Here is a 16,519-nt window from a genome sequence, read left to right on the forward strand (position 1 = left end):
ACTGGTATCACTCACTCTGCATTATCGCCACTTTAATTACAGTCATGACAACACATCAGAGACTGAAGGTAAACGAAATGCACAAAGTCAACGCTAAAGCTAAAGACATTTGATTTCCAGGTTTAAATGGTTTTTTTATTGATTAACAGGCTTTGTGTTCTATTTCACAGTTGAATTAATGTCTCGGCTTCCCCACCATCCATCTTCCTCTCTCTCTCCCTGGCAATGTGCTGCAGTTCATTATTTCTGTCATTTCTTGGTAATTTGGAGTTGGCTGTTTAAAACTTAGAGCCTCTTATTAAGTTTTTGGCCACGGTGGATAAGAGGCAGGACTGTAAGAGCACAGAGATAAACTAATCATCTTAAAACCCTAATTATTAGTATCTTACTGTGACAGACTGTTTTTGCGAGCCAGCCAAATTGAGCCTCAAATGAGGAAAGGCATATCTGTGGAAGTGGTAATAATTTTAAGTCATCTCGATCTGGCTTGGTGTGGCAGAATTCATTAGTGGAGATTAGCGCTGTGTGTACAAAGTAAATGAGATATCTAATAGCAAACGTGGAGGTCTGGGGACTCTTAATTTCCTCGCCAGTATGAGGGATGATGTTAAAAGGTGATTTTATATATTTATATATATTTTTTAATGTGCTGGCTTCGGTTATGTGGATTTGTCTGCACTTAAACCAAGTAGTTAAACCAAACGGTGTTGCTAAACTCCTCACCTCTCACCTTCCTTTGAGTTTCTGCAACAAAAACGAAACCCAAATCAGATTAAAAGCCACCGTTTTCTGCCGGAAGTTAATTATGTGTGTAAGGAGAAGGTTGGGGGGGAAAATAATAAGATTACAAAGAATAATTTGCTGATATAATTACACCAAAATTGGGTACACACAATCGTAAAATACATGTATTGCTTGACCGGGGTTAGCCGGTGAAATAAATCCTCCTTCTATAGCCTTTGTTAATTTGTTTTTATCATCTCCAAGTGGTGTTTGTGCAGGCAGTTCAATTTGCATGTGTAATTCCACTGTGCAAATTGACAACAAGTAGATAATTCGAGGAAATGGGCTGGTTGCAGGCCCCTGCTATCTTCCAGAGCCTATTCATTTTGAGGAACCACTGAGGCATGAAACTCATACATCAACTATTTCCTGACAACGCTTTGGCTTATTGTCCCCTAAAATGTCATTACAGCCATTATTTATGAAGCTAATTCATTTATTAAACCATATTTACTCTGACAGAATTTGTTACATTCTATCCATGTTGTGAGCGTCTGAACATTGTCTCTCTGTGTGGGAATCTGCACAGCTCACAAAGTCTCAAATTAAAGGATTGCGTCGCCTGAAATAGTTGGAATATTGTACGAAACTGTAAAGCTTAAAATAAATTCATCCTTTATTGCAGCAACATAATCTTTATGTGGAAACTTAAGAAAAGTCCAGCCTTTAACTTCAGCACTTTTATCTAATGGAGGAAAATCCGACTTTAAGAAGTAATTATTCTTACAAAATCGTCACACTGTTGATTTTGTACCATAAGACCATTGTAGATAGTCTGATCTAAAAAAAAAAAAAAACAGGACTGAATTTGCTAGAAAAAACTGAAAATTTTGGAGATTAAACTAAAAAATTAACTAGAAAATTTCTAGAAATTTCTGAGTTTTAAGTTTAAAATGTATTTTTTACAGTATTTTTTACAAATACATGAATTTTCTACAAAAGTAAAAAACTTCAGAATTCAGAAAAGGTTTTAAAAATTGCTACAAAAGCTCAGAATTTTTTTTTATGAATCTCAAAGATTATCTAGAATTTTTTTAGCATGAAAAGTTGAAATTTTGATAGAAAACAAATTCTGAAATTTTCCTCAAAACATTTAATATTTCTTTATTTGGAAAGTTAGACATTTTCTAGAAAAAAAACTCAAACATTTTCTGGAGAAAACATGAAAATTTCTCCACTTGAAAAGTTTGAGAATTTGTTACAAAAATCTCAGAAATTTTGTAGAATTTCTTTTTTAATTTCTGAATTTTAAAACTTAAAAATAAATTTAAGTTTTTTTTCAAGAATATTTGAGACTAATCTAAAGATTTCTGGATTTTGTCAAACAAATTCAAGAAGAAATTTCCAATTTCTTCGAGAAGAAATTTCCAATTTCTTCAGGAAGAAACGTCCAATTTCTTCAGGAAGAAACGTCCAATTTCTTCAGGAAGAAATTTCCAATCTTCAAGAAGAAATTTCCAATTTCTTCAAGAAGAAATTTCCAATTTCTTCAAGAAGAAATTTCCAATTTCTTCAAGAAAAATTTCTTCAAGAAGAAATTTCCAATTTCTCAAGAAGAAATTTCCAATTTCTTAAGAAATTTCCAATTTCTTCAAGAAGAAATTTCCATTTCTTCAAGAAGAAATTTCCAATTTCTTCAAGAAGAAATTTCCAATTTCTTCAAGAAGAAATTCCAATTTCTTCAAGAAGAAATTTCCAATTTCTTCAAGAAGAAATTTCCAATTTCTTCAAGAAGAAATTTCCAATTTCTTCAAGAAGAAATTTCCAATTTCTCAAGAAGAAATTTCCAATTTCTTCAAGAAGAAATTTCCAATTTCTTCAAGAAGAAATTTCCAATTTCTTCAAGAAGAAATTTCCAATTTCTTCAAGAAGAAATTTCCAATTTCTTCAAGAAGAAATTTCCAATTTCTTCAAGAAGAAATTTCCAATTTCTTCAAGAAGAAATTTCCAATTTCTTCAAGAAGAAATTTCCAATTTCTTCAAGAAGAAACGTCCAATTTCTTCAAGAAGAAATTTCCAATTTCTTCAGGAAGAAATTTCCAATTTCTTCAAGAAGAAACTTCCAATTTCTTCAAGAAGAAATTTCCAATTTCTTCAGGAAGAAACGTCCAATTTCTTCAAGAAGAAACGTCCAATTTCTTCAAGAAGAAACTTCCAATTTCTTCAGGAAGAAACTTCCAATTTCTTCAGGAAGAAACTTCCAATTTCTTCAGGAAGAAACTTCCAATTTCTTCAGGAAGAAACTTCCAATTTCTTCTTGAATATATCTCAGATTATCCCCCAATTTGTTTGAGTTTTCTATTGCAAATTAAATTTCTCTAGTTCAGAAAGCTACTTGTTTTTTTTCTAGAATATTTCTGAGATTGTTTGTAAATTTTATTAGGCAGAATTTTGTTCTTTTTTTTTTTGTCTACACTGGCCATAACACTCCAACACAGTTCGGTAACCAGGAAGAATCTTCAATTTGCTTCCACACTGGAAACTGGAATTACAAGCAGCACATCAGTCAAAGTTTTGAAATCAGGGAACATTTTTCCAGTTGGACTGATCAGAGTCTCCTACCTTACTTGTTGTTAGTCTTTGTGAAATTGGGCAGAAGTTGCTCCGTTGGAGTTGCTCAGGGTTTAGACCACTCTCCTCTCTGACTGGCAGATTTTACAAAATGGAAGGAAAGTGAAAACTGGACAAGGATTTTTTTTTTTACACACAATGACCACTTCCTGTTGTCTCATTTGTCATTTCAACCAGTAGTAACATCCGGTTGTTGACCCGTATGATGCCAAAAATGTGTTTCTGTTGCAGTTTTGTAAAATACATACAAATTGGTGCGTCTCCATTAAGCACATTTATTCTTGTCATTCCAATTTACCCACTTTCAAGGTCAAAGGAAGCGCAGCTAGTGAAACCGGACATTAGGTTTATGCACATGTTGCATTGTGACGTCAAGCGTACGTAAGATCCCAATCCCAGCAGAATCAGAGTTGGGCGCATGCGTCAGCAGAAGAAAAAAGCCAGTAGCTTTGTAATAAACGCTGCGTTTCCCCCGCTGCTTCCTAAACGAGCATTAGTCAGTTTTAGCGCGTCTCAGGCCGACGGCGGAGACTTTCTGCATCGAGCCTCCTGGCCTGTTGCTGCTGACTTGTGGATCTGTCAGTTTAGTGCAGCACACTTCATGACAGTGTGGATAATTTTCAATTGTGAGCAGTGAAGGAACACATGGTGAACCGGGAGGTGTGTGTGTGTGTGTGTGTGTGTGTGTGTGCGTGCGTGCATGCGTGCATGCGTGTGTGTGTGTGTGTATGTGTGTGTGAGAGGGTCATAAATTTTAATGTTACATATTCTCTCTGGATAAATCCGTCACACCATTCTCTTGCATCTCTTTCTCTGGACTTACCTGTCACCCAAAAGCACTTATCACAGCAGTGGCGACAAGTTGTGTTTGAACTGTTTTACAATATTGATTCAGAGGCATGACATTTTAATTAATACTGGGTGTTAGCTGTCATATAGGCAGCCGCAGAGGGCGACAGGCGAGGTGGGGGCGCCGCAGATAAGACTGAAGCACTTACCGGGGAAGAGGGAGATCAGACAGTCATGGGGCGAATTTAAGGTGGAAAAACAGAAGTATCAGCGCCTACTGTGGTCCTGTCAAAGCCCATTCTGCGGCCTATAACACAAATCAGCGAGACGCGGCGTGTCCTGCGTGTTTTCCACAAGATCCACCTCTAAAACCAGAGAGAGGGAGAGAGAGGGAGCGCAGGGCGACCAGGGGGAAATTAGGTAACTTTTTAGCACTCCATTGAACAGCAATAAGCTTCTAAGGATTAGCAAGCATAAACACATTAAACTGATGAGATTCATCAGCACTCTAGTGTCAAATCTATTGAGCCCACAGGCGGAGCTCAGCTGCTGCGAGCTGCACACTGCAAAAACACAAAGTATTTCTGGTCTATACTCCAAATATCTTATTACACTTTAAAACTAAACTACAAGTAACTTTTCAGAAAAACATAGAAACTTATTTTGAGTAAATAATCCCCCAAGAATGATAGTTCTAGTTCCACTTCAGGGAAAATTTTAAAAATAAGAGAAATAATCTGCCAGTGAAAAACTAGAACATCAATTAAAACAAATTGTATTCTAGATTTTAACAAAATAATTCACAAAAACTCCTGACAGTCAGACATTTGTTGATTTAACAAATTTAAATATTAAAAGTCTCGCTGTCAGTGTCGGTATCAGTGATATATTCTTGGTATTGGATCGATACCAATCGCACATCTCCTGAAATCCAGAAGTTTAAATTTCAGATGGTTTTATCTCATTAAGCTGATCACGCTATAAAACATCTGATTGCTAAGATTTAGGTTTTAGTGTTTCATTGCATAAAGTTAAAATGAAAAGCAGATTTTATTAGATTGTTTCAATTGAAATGAGAAGCAGCAGGAGAGTTTCAGGGACAATATTGCACATATTGACGTCAGTGATTCAACCTATCTTACCATAAATATACAGATTATTATCCTGTATTATTTACTATATTCATCACTGCAGCTCTTTTCCAAACAATAAATGTCTAAATAAGTGTAAATAATGGTTATAAACATCCATTATGCTTGAATGTAGCTTAATTTACAGTTAGTCCACCAAATTTGGCAAAGCTACAGGATCTTCGAACGCAACATTAAAGTTTAAATATTTCTTCTAAAAGGTAAAATTTGACTTAATTTGATCATTTATCTATTGTCTGTTTCCTTTCCAAACCATCGTAACCTCTCACCTTTCACTGGAGGCAACCAGATTGGCGCAAAATGATCCCAGTTTGAAACTACGGTCCAATCAGATGAGCCCAGATTTAATCTCCGACGCCCCAGATGAAACGGACTCCTGGCTTCTCCTGCTTTACTTCAGCATTACTTCTTGTTTTTTATTCTCATGCGGTTTGTGGCATGAAAGTGAAACATGGAACATTAAATATGAAGTGACACCAAACAGATGCAGCTGAAACTGTAAACAAACCAGGTTTGGTTTTGAGAAAACAATGGAAATGTTTGATGCTAAATGCCAAACATTTCTGTGTGGCCATTTGTGATCAGGGTTGATATAACTTTAGCTTTTTCATGGTAGTTTAGTTTTATTTTGTGCTGATCTAATTCACTTAGTTTTTTCAAGTTATTATTAGTTAAATATTGTTTAGTTTTTATGAGCTATAGTAGGAGTTGGTAAGTATTATAATTACACATCGATTGGTTATTGAATACCAATTAGAAGCTCTATGTGACGGCGGGGAAATTAATACATTTTTCTGATTACTAAAATTTTTGTTTTTTGAAGGCTTAACTTTTGGTCCTCTTGCACCATGTGAGCACGGCCAAGGCCGCCATCTTGTTTGATGAGCATGTTTTACAGCTTCTGTTTATTTGGACTTTCAATTCTATGAAGGAATATTAAGGTGAGATTATGAAAACCAAAATAAAGTCAAAATATCACAAGAATATAGCTGTAATATAAAGTAAATACCAGAATAAAGTTGCAATATTAGGAGAATGAGGCATTAATTTTATGAGAACTTCATGGTGAATTCACACCAGCCATGTTTAATCCGGTTTAATCCAACTCCACTCCATCTGTCTGGAAGGTTTGGTTGGGAAGGCGAGAATGCGTAATCAACCAGATACAAACCTCAGTCAGTTTGGTTGAAGTGAACTCAAGCAGGAAGTGGACTGCAACGCTGGGCATTCTGGGTAAATGTAACCAAAACAAACATGAGAGTTTAGCACTAAAGGGAGAAATGGCTTATGGCAGGATTTTACCAAAGACAAATAACTGTTAAACTTGCTAAAACCAATCAATAGTTTGCTTTGTTTCAATTATTAAATGCAACCAAAACAAACCCGCTTGTGCTAGCGCTAGCGCTAGCCAAAGAAATGACTCATGGTTTTTTGCCAAAGACAAAAGATAAATTCTTCAACTGGTAAAATCTGTCACCTCTCCATTTCTGTTCACCTTTCATGAAGAAGGAAGTTGAGCTCAGTGTTTTCTTCAGAGGTTTTCCTGTTTCCTTCAGTGGTTCTTGGTGCAGCTCCCCCACAGGCGAGAAGGGGAACCACAGCAGCTGAAACGTTAACTTTGTCCCCAAACAAACCAAATAGATGTGAAAACCCACCGAAACACAAAAACAGGCGTTTTAAGCATTCCAGAGTTCGATGGTGCGATCTCACCATCGAACTCGAACCAACTGGAGTTAAGATCATAGTGGACCAAACATGGCTGCTGTGAATTCACCCCTTATTTTACTGTGTAATTGCAGCAGACCCCAATAAACTCTGTCCTCTTCCTCTGCTAATTAGGCTCATCCAGTAAGTTCACAGGTATAAGCTCTCCATCCTGACACCTTGGTGAAAGAAGGAGGGAATGAAGCCCACATATTGTGGAAATCATCTTCCCTCAGAGGCAGACGGGTGGGGGAGAGAAAGTCGGCTGTGCGATGCCTTCCCTTCCTCATTACACTGCTGTCATTTACTCTTCATCCCCCGTACTCTTTAGTGGCATTAAGACGGGATGTAAATTTGACAGTTAACGCTGTTAGAAAATGGCTAGTTCAAGAAGGGCAGGAATTAGAGATGGGCATTAGGCGCTGATAAGCTCCTTTCCTCTGCTGCGGCGGCTGCTTAACATTCATGGGAAAGTCATCATCAAACAACGTTATCACAGCTCTGTTGACGGCTGAGGAACATCATCACTATGATAATTTTTTTTATAGCTGTGAGCCAAAAAAGCACTCTTTTATTTCAGCGGTTTGTTAATGAGATAGGAGCTTGTTGGTATGGGCGAATGCAAACTTGCCACTCTCCAGCATTTGTTTGAGCGCCGCCGCCCCCCGCCGCCGCCGTCCTCCATGATGGCTCCCAGCTACCCTCCACACTGTTTAATGTTGCAGGAGGTGTTTAAACGCACTCCTCCCGAAGTGCGGTGTGTACACTGCTGAACGAGGGCCTTTATGTGCAGCTCTGCAGATCAGTCGCTCAAAGAGGAAAACACGCTTATATCAACAAACGCTACCTGCTGAGGGCTGAGGGCGGCGGCGGCGGGCGGCACCTGCCACTCACCTGGCTTCAACCGCATCCAGACAATTAGAACTACAGATGCTTCTGGACTGAACCGATCTGATATTGATACCTGTATCGGTCTAAATTATGTATTGGTGGCGATGTTCCTGATCTAGAAAATCAAATCTACTCAAAGTGACCCAAATCCGCTTTTTCACCTTAATGTGTCTCTTTTTTTCAGGTTTTTCTCAATTCAACCCAAGTTATAAATCTGATATTTTGAAATGGACACTGCAAAAACGAAAAATACTAGCAAAGATTTTCAGTCTAAATTTGAGAGAAAATGACTTGAAATAACTGAAATAACACAAACTGGAGGATTGTTTTAATTTGTTAACATTTATAAAAAATCACTTGTTCCATTGTCAGAAAATTGAATTATAACATGGGAAAAATATTTATTGCAACTGAAATAATCTGTCAATGAAACCAGAATTTTCTGAATTGTCATCTTAAAACAAGTCTCTGGTGATTTAAATTTCTCTATCAAGTGTACTGCGATATTTGCACTAAAATGAAACAAAAATACTCTGAGATTTTGTGTTGAAGTTTATTTTTGTCAGTTTCAGTTTCTTCATTAGTTTTTTTCATGCTGGTTCTTATTCTCCTAATTACACTGATTGAATCCATTAAAGTTGTTTTTAAGAATATATCAGCACCAACATCGGTATCAGCTGATAGTGATTTATATATTTTTTTGACGTATATGTATCAGTTCAATGTGAAGAACTGATATTTATTTTTTATTTGTTTCTGTTTGGTTTTTTTCACCCAAAGTTGTTGAAAAGGTACTGAAATATATGTAATACTGGTGAATATCGGTAATCAGTCATGACATCGTTATTTATATCGAATATCGGTATCGGCCCAAATCTTCTTGTCAGTTGTTTTTACAAGTTTGACCAAACTATGTGAAGCTGTTGGTGAAATTAAAGTTGCTGTACTCATGCAGAGTTACAATAAATTTGTAATTCAGTACATTTATGTTTGCTTAGAAAAAAGAAACGTTTTAAATTGATTCAGATGTTTTTCTGTATCGGATCAATATCAGATAATATCGGTATCGACAGTGAAAAAGTAAATATGTGCATTCCCATTTTGAATCATAATAAGAGAAACACAATCCTAGTGTGAGTTTTGGTCCAACCATAAAACCACATTTCATGGCGAGTTCTGTGTCTTTTATGCAAATGTAAGGCAACCTGACCCCAGATCAGGTCATGACCTTAATTAAGGTTGAATGTCTGCACACACAAACTCTTTACACACATTTACAGTCCAGAAAACACTTCTAGTAAAATCCCAAACGTCGCTGCATTTCGTTCTCTTCCTGTCTCGCCACGTCTCTCGACATCGACAGAAACTGTTTTCATTGGTTGCTTTAGAAATGTGGTGCATCTGAGGATCGAGCGCCGTCTGATCACAAAACGTTGGCTGAATGAGCAGCAAATGCAAAAAATGCTCATCACATCATGGCGAAAACGATTGATCATAAATCTGGTTTTATTTGGAAATAAATAAAAAACAAAACCAATATAAAAATACAACTTTTATAAAGTCTGACGTCCGTGGTCTCCAACCAAGTACTCAGTCTGCTGCCATTTCTGTTACAGTAGCCTATGAATGCGTGACGTCATGAGCGGGCATCGACTTTAGAAACTTCCTGCAGACGTTATTTCATTTAAAGCAGCAGGATCAGCGTTTTACTGAGCAAACTGGCACAAACAGTAACAACAGATCTGTGCTATTAAAGACGGAGGGATATCTCCACTGATTGTCTCAGTGTTCAGTCAGCTGGATTCACACGTTCACTTGCTGCCAATAAGCTGCTTTTCCCCTGGAGATCGGAGACAAACTGGGCTGCAGATATGAAAATCTGATTTTGGCTTTGCTGCCGTTCGTTTTTGAGAGATTCGAGTCTTTAAAAATCCTCATCAACAGGGGAAAACCAATCATATCTAATGACTTCTTCAACTTTTTGTTGGTACAGTTTGTGAACAAAAGCAAATTCAGTCGGATTTTTGGTATAAATGTGGAAAAAACCTTCAAATACTTAAAGATATTGTGTTAATTGGTCACAAGTAATCAAATTAAATTAATCCAAGTAAAGTTTGGAAAGAACTGCAATGTTCTTATTGCACTGGAAACGCAGACGCTGTGTGGCACCAAGATCCAGTAAAAACAACAGAACTGCATCAATTTAAAGCACATTTAAACCTTTAGCAACAAAATGGATGATTTACAGTGATATATTCTACACCTTTGACTCAGATTGTCATGTTTTGAAGTTATTGGGTCTGAAATAAAAAAAAATCAGACTAAAAATAACACAAACTAAATAAAAAGTAACTTTTTAGCCAGAATTAGAGGATTATTCATTAAATATTTCCTTAACATTTATTAAAATGTATTTATTTCATTGGGAGATAAATTAACTTATGGAAAAAATGACTTATTAAGTGAAACAATCTGCCAATAAAACAGGAACTAGGTAAATATTAAGGAAATATTTACCTAAAAGAAACCTCTATACGTTGCTGAAAACTTACTTTTTAATTTGCTTGTCTTGTTTCAATCGTACTAAGATATTTGTACTGGAAATTAAACCAAAAACACTTTGTGTTTTGTGTGTTTGCAGAGTGATTACAGGAAGTTTCAGAAGAGGACATTGCTGCCACGTTGCTCTGCCTGGTTTTCAGATGCTGTTGCGTTGAAAAGCTCAGACGCAGCGTAGATTACGGCTCTTTGCAGCACCAGGTCTCATCATTCAGCTAGAACTAAAACACCCTGACAGAGTGACACATCACAGCTCTGAAGCCGAGCCACCGGCTGAGGCACGAACTCACATCCTCCACACATTTCTGCACCTGGCAGACCACAATGAGGCGGTTTATTAGCTTAAAATATGGCGACACTTCCAACCGGAAACGTTTAGAAAACTCTTCATTTAAATGCAGATAATCACCGTGAAAACAAATCCCTACCAACAGAGATCGGTGTTCAGGTGGGACATTTTACCACAACAATAATTTATTTTTATTAATAATATGTTCAAATCCGGGCCTTGGCTGTTTATTCCTCCCACACTCAAAAAAATGGCCGCTGGGTTCATTAATTATTCTGAATTATTTGGCAACAGTGAATGTAGTTAAGCTAAGAGTTATTACAGCTGCAAACTCATAATCAGAACTGGAATCTGGGGTTATGTGTGAACCCGAACCTTCAGAATCACATAAAAACGGTTACAAATTTGGCCTTCAGTCGCCTACAGAACATTCCCAGGATTAAAGGTCTGAACTCATCCACACGTTTATCTTCAGTCGCACTGAAAACAGCGTCTTCTCGTGTCTGCCCAGAAAAATGAATCAGTTCGCTTCCAGATCCAGCTCCTCTAATATGGAACAAACTTCCAGAAAATTGCAAAACTGCTGAAACACCGATGTTGCATTGTTGTCCGAACTGGGAAATTCCACCTTCCCAGTCGGACAAATAAACTGGAACGCCCTCCGTAGCTGGATTTCTGTTTATGAATGGTGCGCTGCCAACAAACTTGTCTGAGGTTCTGTAAAGTTTTAGGGATATAATTAAACAGGTAATTTTATTAAATCTAATTAATTTAATATTTTTCTACAGTGCACAAATTTACAACACGTGATATGTGGACAAAGCAATTATAGATTCCAATTTTATAGGAATCTCAGTACAATTAAGTCCATGCCAATCCAATTAACTTTAGTAAAAGCCACTCAGATTCAGATGAAGTTAGAAATTGTAAAAATATGTGGATCCAGTCGAATGAAGTGATTTGTAAACATTGTCTGAGGAAGAACAGAGTATTGATATTTGGCATTGCATCTATTTGAATGTGAAATAAATGTGTTGCTCCTTTTGAACACATTCAAATGTGATTAAACGAGTGTTATTGTCAAACTGCTCTATTCTACGTCAAGAAAAGTAAAATATATTATGATTTTATTTAGAAATCATAACCAGGCTGCAGCCGTTTTCTCAGTTTATGATAATGAAATGTAATTCCACCCGTCACTGACACCCAGCACTTTTTATACCCACTAAATTATTCCTCTTTTTACCCTTACTTTCCATATTTTGAAGCCATTACTTAATCACATTGTCCAAATCCCCATTCCCTCTCATCAATCCCACACTGAGCTTTATTTGTGATCCTCTCTGTCTTTTTTGCCCTCACTCCATTTCTCTCATTCAGTTTTGCTCTGCATTGATGTTTATTTATTCTGAGGATGATGGATTACTCCTACTGAAATAGCTGTTACTGACATTTTAGGCCATCTTCTAAATCCATTAGGAGGAACGTACAAATAACCCTTCGCCTCTATGCCAGCCATATCGCTTCAGTCTTTCCCGTCTTCTTCTTTTGTGACTTTTTTTTTGTTGACAAAGTAGTTTATTTTATTATTAACTCTTCATTTAACTAGGAAAGACTTTTAAGATCTTATTCAGAAGAGTGCACTGAAGCACAACAAGCACAAAGGTTGTTTGTGTAGCTGAAGAGTTTAATAAAATTAAAAACATCTTCATCTTTGAGTATTTGAGATGTGGTAAGACAAGCTAATTCTGAAGTTTAAATTATATTTTTTGGGAAAGTTTCACCAAAGTGGGCGGAGCCAGGATGCGGTGAGGGGCGTGGCCTAACGTTGGGACGAGTGGAGAAGGTGAAGCAAAACTTTTTTATATATTTATGGACTTTCAGACCCTCTAGTGACTATTTTGTGAAAAAGGAAAAGCGACCAGCAATGAAACATAAAGACAGCATCCTTAAGAATGACTTCAAACAATTTGTCTTCAAAAAAAGTTAATTTGGGGTTTAGTTTCTCTTTCACCTTCAGTTTAAATCGTGTTACTGATCTATCTCATGTTAGTGCCTCACAACAGAGGAACTAAAATCATTAATTGCAAAAAAATAGAAAGAATGGAGATTAGTGTTCTCTTTCGAGGCAGATTATTGGTTTTTAGAGTGAATAACAGAAGTCCCAGAACTGATCCCTGGGGAACGCCTTTGGACACATGAAGGAAGCTAGAAAAGTTACTTTCAGCTGTTTTATACATCAGGATAATTTTCTAGTCAGATATTCCTTCAGTTGTTCACTAACTAATGGATCTAAAGATTTGAACAAGAACAATTTTGATGAACATCTGCAGATTTTCTGACGTGGAAAGTGTCGCTGCGACGGCCGTTTTGTCCTAAACAAACATTTCCAATTCATTCCAGCTGTTCAGCGCGACCTCCAATGACAAACACTGAGAGGTTTTATGAGTGTAAACTGCTGCATTTGTCATAATTTGTAATTTATTAATTTGCAATTAGCAGGTTTAATGAAAGCGATACGGCGGTATTAGTTTTTAGCTGCACAGTTTCAGCAGAAACAAATCTGCTCATTCGGTTCCATAAACGTGGCCACATGAAAGAAATAAAGTGGAGAAGCAAAGCGCATTGAAGCTAACGAAGTGCATTACACACTTATTAAAGTCATTTTCACTTTGCCTTCCAGACCTGGCCAAAAACACTTTCAAATTCTCATTGTACTCGGAGGTAGAGCAATTTTTGCCCCCCATCCCCTCCGTTTTCCTCTTGTTAACTTTGAAGTAAGCTCAAAAACGTAAAGGTAGACAGGGGTGGCATCAAATAATCAGCAACTTCAAAAAGCATGCTGCCACTTAGCACTCCTAAAGCTAATGTCCCCGAGACATTCAGGATGGAAATTATTCAAACTCATTTAGTGGCTGCAAATTGGTCGGAGTTCAATCAGAAAACAGACTGACACCGAACAAGAAGTGCAGCCTAATTATACTTGTTTGTCAAATGAAAATTTCATTTGGGCCGAAATGAAACCTTCCAGCAACTTCTTTTAAGGTGAGCTGCTAGTTGTATTATCAGCTAAATGCAGTAAAATCCATAATCATGTGATGATAATGAAAATGGAGCCAATGTTAACATTCAGGCTTCCAACGCCTCGGGCGTTTGGAGATAAAAATTAAGTACCATAGTCCTCTGCCAGGCACGCTGACACTTGGGCTGGTCTTTAGCCTCTTAGATGCGTTTTTGCATTTTAAAAACTTTATCAAAGCACTGTTGCAATGTGGAAAATGTCAACGTGAAATGCACTGAAGGCAAATTGGAATTTCATTAATGGTAAAATTATTGCTTTTGACTGATGTATTACTATGGTTGTTAAAAGCCGGGGAGTGGAACGCCCGTCTGTCTGGTCGGCAGGCGTCGCCTCTTCTTAGCCCGCACCATTCGCTGAAAGTTAAGAGATCTCCACTTTCCGGATGGCAAATTGAAATAAGAAGTTGCTAAAGTTGTACAACGTTTTGTTTATTATGAAGCGGAAGACAATTTTCTCTCGTTTGTCCTAATTGTGTCATGATTTCACTCAGAAATACTGGAAAAGCTCATTATATGTATCATTTTGTTTTAGACCATTTAATTAAATCCTCCTGCACACCTGGGATCACTATCACAGGTAAGTCAGGCTGAGGAGAAGAAATCAGTTCTCATGTTTTAAATTCAATACTGGCGAAACAGAAAAACTGTCAATTAATAGAAAAAGAAATAAATTACTAAATTAATCACTTTAATCTGACTGAATAATAAAAAAACACAATGTATTTTTTTTTTACATTTTAACTACTTGTGTAAAAAAAAGCTACCTGAGATTCTTGAGTTTATAAAATTATAGATTTTTGCACAAGAATTGGCATTTTATTGTTTTTTTCTTATTTATTTTCACACTTGAATCCATTATGCGTTTAAATCTTATTCTTTTTTTTTTCAAATAAAATCAATTTACAGTTTTGTGCTGAACACAAAAACAGCAAATAACAGTAATTCTAACATAAAGAAAAATAAAAACACAGCATAAGGCAAAAATAAAATCCCATAAAACAAATGTCATTGTTTTAGGAATTGACTTAGACAGATTAAAAGTTTGTCATTTTAATTAAAAATTCATTATTTTAAACATAATAAAATGTTGGAACAATGTAGTTTTTAATATTTGTCGAGGTTGAGAGAGCTTTTCCTATTTTTAAACATGAATCTGGTTGAATATATTAAAAATATCTTGGTTTGTATTCACCTACTTTACAGAAATACATCGATTCTAAATATATTTGTCATGTAAAAGAATAAAAAGAAAAGATAAAGTAATTTATTTGACCTCAGCCTATTAAACAGTGGTAAGTGGAAACAGCCCACAGCACCACCTTTTATGATAGCATCTCCGTACCATCAGTCACAAATTACACTGCAACCTTGTTCCAACTGAGCTTTCAGGAATTTAAAAGATTTTCCCTCCACACAATGTTGTCTCGCCTTTCATCTGGTCTAATGACAGTATTAATTGGATTTGTAATGATGTTTTAGGCAAACTTATTTCAGCAGGCATCTTCCAGATGCCGTGAAAACTGCAGGATTAGTAGGAGAACTCTGCCCTCTTGTGTCTGACTGCGGAACTGCAGGCGTTTTCTGTTTACTGAACTTTTGCTGTTTTTCTGTTTCTATTGCAAAAAAACATAGAGAACATACCTCACTTATCGCTAGTCATTATACAATCAGTTTCACAATGATTGTATAAATTTTCAATTTTCTGATGATTAATTGATTAATCGTACAGAAACATTTCCATTTTTTATCATTTAATTTTACCAGGAGGCTGTTTTTATACATTAGAAATACATTAAAATATACAAAAAAATACCCTCCCAAATAATTCACTCTTAAATAAGAAAGTAAACATTTATTCCTTAAAATGCAACAGCAGCATTCCTTTAGTGAAAGCTTCATTATTTGTAGCAAAGGAAGCATCTGCAGCTAAAAACAAAACTTATATCATGAAAATCTCAGTTCTTTGACATTAATATATTGTAGGGCTGATCTGTTGATTATTATTTCTACTAAACTATTAATGACTGCATAGAAAAAGTTGATTAACATGAGAATTTCTTAGAATTTGAACCAGGTGAAGCTAAAAATTAATAGAAAACATTTACATATTCAATAAACATGTTTATAATCATTTCTTGGCTTAATTATTGCTCTGAGTGTAATCTTTCAGCAAATGACGGGTTCTTTGAGTCAAGATAGTGCAGCTATTAATCAAAACCGATTAATCGCAATCAATCTGATTAATCGTTTCAACTGTAGTCTCATTGACCTGTCAATGAGTCTCACCCTAACCCTAACATAAAATTTTCATATTTTTGTCACATTACTGCAGAGTCAGGTGAAGTCATTCAAAGTAAAAGTAGCTTTACTTTGATACATTAATACAACAGTAATTGTTCAAACAATAAGAGTAAAAAAGTACTTAATAAAATGACTATAGCTGATTATCTGATTAAAACATTTAAGTTGAAATCTTTGCGGAAATTCTACTATTTTAAAGAATACAATTTAAAAAGTAACTTACAAGCAACATCTAAACAAAACAGAAAATTTAGGGATTGAAACACATTTTCCAAACCTAAACTTGTTCAAAACTTCAAGATTTTGATTCTTAAAGTCGATCATTTCTGTTAGAAATGTGTGAAAATATAATATATAAACTTTTCAATGTATAATCATTCAACCTCCAAAGACTCAGCAG

This window comes from Poeciliopsis prolifica, unplaced genomic scaffold (assembly GCF_027474105.1).
Source record: "Poeciliopsis prolifica strain line A6 unplaced genomic scaffold, Auburn_PproV2 SCAFFOLD078, whole genome shotgun sequence".
NCBI lineage: Eukaryota > Metazoa > Chordata > Actinopteri > Cyprinodontiformes > Poeciliidae > Poeciliopsis > Poeciliopsis prolifica.